The following is a 9,066-nucleotide window of genomic DNA, read 5'->3' on the forward strand; positions in this document are numbered from 1 at the left end:
AAATATGGAAACTTTCATTTCCAATAGTCCAAGTCATGTTTTTGACTGAATATACAATATTTAGCACATGCATTTTAATGTATTTAACAAAGACCAATCAAGCCAACTAATTTTGCCTCATTAAGGACTTCAGACTGAACCTGCAATGTTTTAAGTATTAATGAAAAATCATAAGACATAAGGCAATGTTAACATTGTATTTCTGCTACCCTGCATGATTAACCTATAATAGAAAGCAAAGTGCTAATGACATGATCTTGTCTAATGTGTAAAAATGGGAAAACACAGTTCTAGTAAATTGTGCATCCATTTGCCATATGCTCCAAGAAAGATTTCAAGCAACAGTCATTAACTTTGTGTAAGTGGTGACTATGCTTTTGAAATAGATAACTAGGGAACAGAATTAAAGAAAAAAAGACATTTATTCCTGCATTCTACATGACTATAATAGCTGATTGCTCTATTTAGTGGCTTACAAAACATTCTATAATACAGTCTATAAACAGGAGTAATAATAATTCTGAAAGAGAAGCCATAATGTAGGAACAGACATCAAAATGTGCCTAATCATTAAGCCTAATGATTAAACCTGAATTAAGGCAATTTGATAGTTTATTGTGTCTTCCTCATACATCTTCAAATATCAAAAGTGAAAAAGTGGGCGGGGGGAATGAACAGAATGGTAAAGTACAAGGGCAGATTTACACTACTGTAACATATCAGAATTTGACCTGTACACTAGGACAGATGACTCAAAGTACATCGGATCAATGTAGCTAACATTTTCAAAGCCATCATAAACTCAGGCGACCAACTATTGTCAGAGACACTAATCACCATTAGAACTGAGTAAATAGTTCATAGTTAATATTCATTTCATAATTTTTTCCCACACCCCTTCTTCCTCATAGGACTTTAACACTAGAAGGAACCATCATGATCACCTAGTTTGATCTCCTGCACATTGCAGGCCACAGAACCTCTCCCACCCACTCCTGCAATAGAAACCTAACCTGTGGTTGCGTTACTGAATTCCTCAAATCATGATTTAAAGATTTCAAATTATACTTTTCCTGTTTGAAAACTGTCTTCCCAAAAGGTGCCTCTGCAGGTCTTTTTTTTTTTTTTTCCACCTCTGATATAGAGTAGCTTTTATAAAACTTCTCTGTGGCCTAATGGGAGAATTTCCTTATTTGCCTACTATCTGAGCCAGGCAGTGGATGTTCCCTTTAGTTGTTGAGAAGGTGGTTCAACCTCTAAAGTAAAGGACTATGGACTATTATAAATGACCATGCAAACTATATGTTTAGGTAAGGATGTCCATGCAAGTGTTATACTTTAATTTTAAGCAAAAACATGGAGATTCTGGAAATGCATCTTGATTAGTGCACAATCATTTCTTTCCCCTCTCCCCACAGGTGCATTTGCCAGTAGGAAAGCCCACTTTGCGAGTTCTCTCTATTTACTAGCAAATCTCTCACTTCTAGAGAGAAGGTCTTGGCATTATAAGCTGTTGAAGAAATCTTGCTTGATGGCCAGCCTAGCATAAGTATTTGCTTCACAAGTCATTGGTAATATGATGCAACATATCAAAATATTATAAGATCTATTGTTTGTTTTTTAAAGCTAGAGTACATGTACAATTTCAGGTATATTTTAAAAGGGTCTAGGAGTGCCCTATGTAGATTCAAAGAAAGCAAGAAAATATGTTTGCAGACTAACTACAGAATGGAGAAGGAGAAATCATAAAATTACAGATAGATCAGCAGAAGGAATGGAGAGTAAAAAAAAGGGGGGGGGGGAGGGTCCAAAGAGAATTACCATAAAAAAGAAAATTAAGGAAGAAAAGAGAAGAGAGTGGAGACCATAATCCAAAGAAAGCCTTTTCTAAGAATACAGAAGGTTAAGAGGATTTCATGAAGGATTTCAAGGGACACAGAAAACCTGGATTTTGTTGAAACTGATTAACTTAAAATATCACAATTTCTGATCAAACACCCTTTAAGTGGTATGTTCTGGATTTACGTGGAAATTCCTTTTTAGAATAGGTTTCAGAGTAACAGCCGTGTTAGTCTGTCTTTGCAAAAAGAAAAGGAGTACTTGTGGCACCTTAGAGACTAACCAATTTATTTGAGCATGAGCTTTCGTGAGCTACAGCTCGATGAAGTGAGCTGTAGCTCACGAAAGCTCATGCTCAGATAAATTGGTTAGTCTCTAAGGTGCCACAAGTACTCCTTTTCTTTTTAGAATAGTTTACAAGGTCTCCATTTCACAAGCTTGAAGTATGGCTCTTACATTTTGGATTCTGCTATTTTGTCACTTGCCCAGGGGCGGTGAGTTGTATGGCCCCATAGTGCCCAGGCTCCAGCAAATTCAGGGTCCGAGGGGCCCGGCTCCACCAATGTTCGGGGCCGGGTCTCTCCCCCGGCCCCACCTGCTGCCCCGCACACCTCCCCTGAGTGTTCCTGCCTGCCCTGGGCAGCGGGCAGCTACCCCCTGCAGCTCCGCGCTGCGCTCCCTTGCCCCCAGCTGCCAGCTGCAAGGGAGCAGTGCCAGGAGCAGGCTGAGGCGGCTGCTGTGCCTGTGGAGGGAGGAGGGGAGGAAGCGCATGGCAGCCCCTCCGCCCCCTGCCCCCTAGCATACGACTCCGAGTCAACTCCGAGGGAAGGGGGGGCTTATTCTGGCTGGACCTCCTGAGCAGCAGCCTAGGGGGGCTTGGGTGAGTGTCATACTGGGGGAGCTGGGGAGAGGCCCCTCTCCCCTGGAGCTTGCTGCTCCCAGCGGGGAGAGGGCTGGGGGGGAGTCCCTTCTGGTCCCTCCACCCCAGCCCCGGGGCAGCCTGCCTGCTGCACCCCAAACTCATCCCTGGCCCAGCCTCACTCCCTGCACCCCCTCCCACGCCCCAACCCTCTGTCCCAGCCCAGAGCCCACATCCAGCACCCCAAACCTCCTCCACCCCCTCCTGCATCCCAACCCCCTGTCCCAGCCCAGAGCCTGCACCCCTCCTGCACCCAAACTCTCTCCCAGAAGCTGCAGCCCAAACCCCCTCCTGTACCCCAACATCCTGCCCAGCCCAGAGCCTGCACCCAGCATCCAAACTCTGTCCCAGAGCCTTAGGCAGGTGGGAGGTGAGGGGGAACAGGACTTGGACCTGGACTCATTCTGGACACCACCAAAAATTATACAAACCTGCCCCCCACCCCCGCCACATTCAAGCACCTTAAGGAAACAAAGTTAAGTAACTGAGATGTCAACAAGCATTCTCCACTGCCTTGCTCATGGTATTGTCATTTACACCTGTGCAAAGTGGTAAAAAGCACTTTTGTTCTTACTTTGTAGCTTTTCACATGCACTTCACAAAAATGTAAATAACTATGCAAGTTCCAAGTCTGTGCTTAATGAGTTTCTAGGTGCTTAATGTTAGATACATTTAGCTACTATCTTTAAGAATTTGGAGATTCCTTGCCTCATCCAAAAAGCAGAAGGAAAAAAATTCTTAAATGGTTCAGTCAGAGTGTCACTTTTGTGAATACTTGCTTTAATACTCGTTTTCCTGCTCTGTAACCAAGGGCAATAACATTCTATTCCTTTCATTTGCTCAAGAGGAAAATTTGTTCCAATTTCTGACACTATCATCTCTAACTTCAGGGGTCTAAAGTATTACAACAGATATATGTCAAAGGGGAAAAGGTTAATCTTGTCTTCATGTTTTTCTACAGTGCTTTATAAACTGTTTATTTATTTATTTATTTTAAAAAAGTTGTTTAGCAACTTACCCAAGGATATGCTAATACTGACTGCCCCCCGCCCCTAGCAGATGAAATGCTAATGCTTCAGCAACAGACAAGGAAGGATCCTAAACAAATTGCTTCTTTTTCATTGTAATTTTGAAGTGTCCTGGAGAAACGGTCATATTTCTCAATATTACATTACAACTCATGGACTATGCTTTTGTTATTTAGGGAAAGATGAGCAGTGCTAAGCAGACCTACTATGAGCTTTCCTCTACTTTCAGGAACTACAAGAAGCCAGTCCCTTTCTTTAACCTGCTGTGCTTTCTGTGGTTTGTGCTCACTACCGCTGATCTAACACACTTGCTCTTCATCTCATATTTAATGTGCTCAAGCCTATAATTAAAATATCTCAACCCAGAGTTCAGAATAGGGCCACCAATTGCAGGGAAATTTTAAGCTTTTTACATTTTAAAAGGTCAATCTGAAAATGAGATGGCACTGCCTGCTGACCTTTCCCTGAATGTTTTTTGTTGTGGTTCTTGCAGAGTGTGTGTGTGTACACACGCACACAATGGTGAAAAGCCTGGGGCCAGTGTCTGACAATAATCTTCAAGAGATTTTCAAAAGGAATAAAGAAACGTGTGGAAGAAGGTCTGAAACTGAATATTTAGAGGCATTTCCTCTCCTGCTTTCAGAAGGAGCGGGAGAGAGTGGGAGTAGAGACTGAAACCAGAACACAAAGTGAGGTGCCCTTTCTCCCCCTCATCTTGTCAAAGGCTTAGAGACTGAGAAGAGAGAGGGGGTTCGAATGCCTTCAATCAGTCTCACAAAATAATCTGTTTAAAGGATGGCAGAATTCAACTCATGAGCACCGATTCAAGGGACTGGGTTGATGATACACATACAGATAAGTTGGAAGTTGCCATACAAACTGTGAGAGGCTAATTCGTTAAGATGAGCTATTATCAGCAGGAGAAAAAAAACGTTTGTAGTAATAATCAAGTTGGCCCATTTAGACAGGTGACAAGAAGGTGTGAGGATGCTTAACTTAGGGAAATAGATTCAATATGTGTAATGACCCAGCCACTCCCACTCTCTATTCAAACCCAAGTTCAACTTCCAACTTATCTGTATGTGTATTATTTTTATATATATAATCTTCTTACTATATGTTCCATTCTGTGCATCTGATGAAGTGAGCTGTAGCCCACGAAAGCTTATGCTCTAATAAATTTGTTAGTCTCTAAGGTGCCACAAGTACTCCTGTTCTTTTTGTGGATACAGACTAACACGGCTGCTACTCTGAAACAGACATTCAGAAAAGAATCTTATAATGGAAATACTGGGGAGAGAAATTTGAACTCTGATAGGCAGGGGACTGAGGGAAGCAGCAGCAGGAGCTGCATCACAAAAGCAGGAAAACAAAGAAAAATAGACGAATGCATGCATCTATCAATAGATACACACATCCCAGAGTCTATTATGAGTGTCTATACATTTCATGAAATTGTAAGCAAAGAGAAACCTACGAGTATAAGATTCCCCAACAGGAATAAACGGGAATTGTTACAAGATGGGAAGCAACAAATGAACAGGCAGAGGAAGAGATTTCTCTTTTTTGTTGCTGCTTAATTATAAATTTCAGTCAAAGTGATACACACACTATCCCTTTCCCCCTCAATTATGCAGTCAGGAGAGATTTAACAAGCATCACAGATACAAGTATAATAAGTTCCCAAGTAAGATGAGATGACTGTAGCAATTGACCTTGGTCTGATTCTTACTTAAGTACAGCCACCCACACTATCCATTCTGCTGAGAACACAGACTCATCTCAGTACAGATGATGTTGGATTCATTCTATATTCCTGCCTAACCACTGCTGTGGCTACACTCCCTGACCCCTCCTTTATCTGCCCCTACAAACCTCTGTATATGTACTGCACTCAGAACAGAGCCAGAATCTCTCTCCCTTTGCCTGTCTCTCTCCCCTACTTCTCAAGTGGTAAATAAGATGTAATTTTGCTGTGATATTTTGTAATTGCTTTGTTTGGGAAGTTTAACAGATTTTTTTCCCTCTGACACTGACAACAGTGAGTTGCTTCCACTCCAATATCCCAAACTATTTCACATACGTATTTATTTCACACCAGTCACCCTAGTTTCTAGGCACTGGAAAGAAACAGAAGGAACAGCAAAACTATTACAGGATTAGTGCAAAATGGCTGAGTCACACAGGCAAATCCAGCCAGTGATTGAACAGAATGAAGGTACTGAGAAACTTTGAATTCTCTCTCTAACCCCAATTTGGGATATATACTCGCTAATGCTCACCTTGCTAGCTGGGATACAGCTTTGATGGGGCTGGGAGCAGTAGAGACACCTCCTAGGTCCAGCAGGGAAAGATCTTAACTAGCAGCAGCCGAAGCAGTATTCCTTTTGTTCTCTTTCCTTTCTCTCCTCCCTACTTTGCTTTCAGCAGGTGGAGGCTGCTTCTTCCCTCTTTTTTCCTTGTGCTCAGAGCAGAGGGGGGATGTCACATGCTGTATTGGGGAATTGAGTTCTGGGACCTGTCCCACCCACTGATACTGCCATTGGGTGGTGAGATGGTTCTGGGGCCAGGTGATTGGCTCCTTTTTGGTGGTGGTAGAGGAGGAGCAGGGCTATACAGTTTACTGCCTAGGGGATAGCCCCAACAGATTCCCTGTTTCAGTCCCACCTTTCTCACCCATTTTCTAGTAGCTGGATCTCTGGGGCTGGGTTAACTGTTGGTTTGGGGGTTTAGAAGGGATTTTTTTCCATATTCAAAAATTGGCAAACTGCCCTGTGGGATTTTTTACCTTCTACCTAATGTCTAATAGGTCTAGATTTGGGGTTTAAGTTAGAATTGTCACAACTCTGGGAGGGTTCTACTGCAGCTGATGGTTTAGAAAAGTGTCCAATTCAGGTCCCTCTGACCCTTGGACTGCCTTGGGACTGAAACTCATGATGAAGAGATGTGTCTCTAAGGTTACAGCTACACTCCAAGCTAGGGATGTGATTCCCATGTCATGTACACATACTCACTTTAGCTCGATCAAAGCTAATGCAACTATAAATAGCAGTGCACCTATTGAGGCACTGGGGAGGGGCAGATGTGACCTTGCCCATCACTAAAGGTACGGCCCCCTCATTGTAAGGGGAGGAGCCACAAACCCAGGCATCAGCCAAACCTGGAGGACAACAAATGAAAAAACAGGGACGGGAATGAAGGTTACAGGAATAAAATCAGGGGACCCCAGATATAGCCCACTGCTCCTCAAAGGCATCCAAGAATTGAGGCAGGCAGCAGACACTGCCCAGAGGAACTCTGCTTGGATACCTAAATAAAGGAGAAATTGGAAGTAGACCTCAAAGTAGCGAAGGCCTCCTCCTGTCCAGATTCCTCTTCCTGGTAGGGTGGACGGCCACCTTGGCCAGTGCTTGGAGGAGACTGACAAGGAGGTCTCATGACTTTATGGGGCCACGGACATGGTGTGTATGGATCAGGAGGTGTTGGGGGAAAATGCAGCCAGAGCTTTAGGGGGAGGATCTGGAGGAGCCAGAAAAGGGGCTGCCATCTGGCACACCCTGCATTATGTGCACCAAGGCCTCTCTCTTGCCATAGAAAGGGCGGGTGTCAGGGGAGGCCATAGCTGCAGTAGCACAAGCAGGGGCAGAACAGTTTAGAGTTGCTGGTTATAAGCCCACCTGAACTCCATGGGTGCATATTCATACCAGGTAAGCTGTGCCACCGTGAATGCTGCCTATGCTACCACGGCTACTTTGCTATTTATACTCACACTAGCTTTAATCTCACCCCCAGTTCATAGAATCACAGGGTTTGAAGGGACCACAAGGGTCATCTAGTCTAACCCCCTGCCAAGATATAGGATTTGTTGTGTCTAAAGCACCCAAGACAGATGGCTAGCCAGTGTCCTTTTAAAAACCTCCAGTGAGAGAACTTCTATAACCTCCCTAGGCAGTCTGTTCCATTGTCCTACTGTCCTTATAGTTAGGAAGTTTTCCCTGAGATTTAATCTAAATCTGCTGTGCTGTAGTTTGAACCCATTGCCTCTTGTCCATAGTGCAGACATAGTCTGTCTTGTTCAGCTTGTGGCTTTCCTCATCTGAGCGCTTCTATGTCCACTGTGGGGGAGGGAGGAGGCCAGGACTCTAGATTCCAATCAGGGTTCCCTGGCAGGACTGAGGGTGTACAGGAGGCATGGCCTTCACACACCCTTTAAACCTGTCGTTCCCCAAGACAACTGGTTCCCATTGAGAGTGGCACTGGAACCTGATGGCTACTGTGAGGTCGTTACCCTAAGTGGGTAATAGTCTTAAAGTTGCAGTCTCTGCATTTAGCCAAATGGGTGTTTGTCTCTCATTATTTCCACGTCTACTTCAGTGCCTGACAGCTGACTTTTTGCACAAGTGGTTTGTCTTGTCAGATAGGGTTATTTATTTTTTGGTTCTCCCATCCCTGCTAATTAGCACTTTGAGATGATCACCTTTTATTTCCCCTCATGAGTGGTCTCTCTTCTTTTTAGTAACTAGATAATAAGACTTTGAAACAGAGGAGTGCTGGGTGGCAAAAAAAAAAAAAAAAATGAACTCCTTTTCCTGAGCTGAGTCACATGAGCTCTAAAGCTTGACAGCAGCATTGCCATCCTCAACCATTCAAAACGCATACACCTTGCTTTCAAATCATGAGATTTAAATAACTAACCCACTTTAGGTTCTTTTCATTTGCCTTCTGGTTTCTGAAACTTCAGAATACACTTGGGTCACATGCATTCAGGCCTTTCTCCCAGATCACAAGGGCTAGAAACCTGCCTTTTAAAAAAAAAAAAAAAACACCACAGCTGAGATTTCTCCCATAAACCCTTGCCTTCAGGAGCTGGGGTTTTGTTTAAAACCGCCCACAGCAAATATTGTGTCTCATGATAAAATCCAGAGAGTTAGCACCTCTGAAATAGCATTGTCATAGGATAGGCATCAGTCTTCGCTGATTCCAGCAGTTAATGTTACAATGACTTCATGAGACTTTGAATATTCTCTCTACCTCCTTCACCCATTTTGGGGGACATACAACTTCAAGATTCTTGGGAGTGTATGTTTTCCAGGAGTGTTTGGCTTGCTCAGTAGAGTTAATATTCATGCTGTCTAGCAAATCTATTATTTGATGCCTCCCATCCTTGCTAATTAGCACTTTGAAGTGATTACTTTTTTTCAGCTGACTATAGATAAGTGGGTTTCTCCTCTTTGGGAATTAACTACAGATATGTGCTTGACTTCATTTGTTTCTGTTGCT

Source organism: Lepidochelys kempii, chromosome 11, assembly GCF_965140285.1.
Source record: "Lepidochelys kempii isolate rLepKem1 chromosome 11, rLepKem1.hap1, whole genome shotgun sequence".
NCBI lineage: Eukaryota > Metazoa > Chordata > Testudines > Cheloniidae > Lepidochelys > Lepidochelys kempii.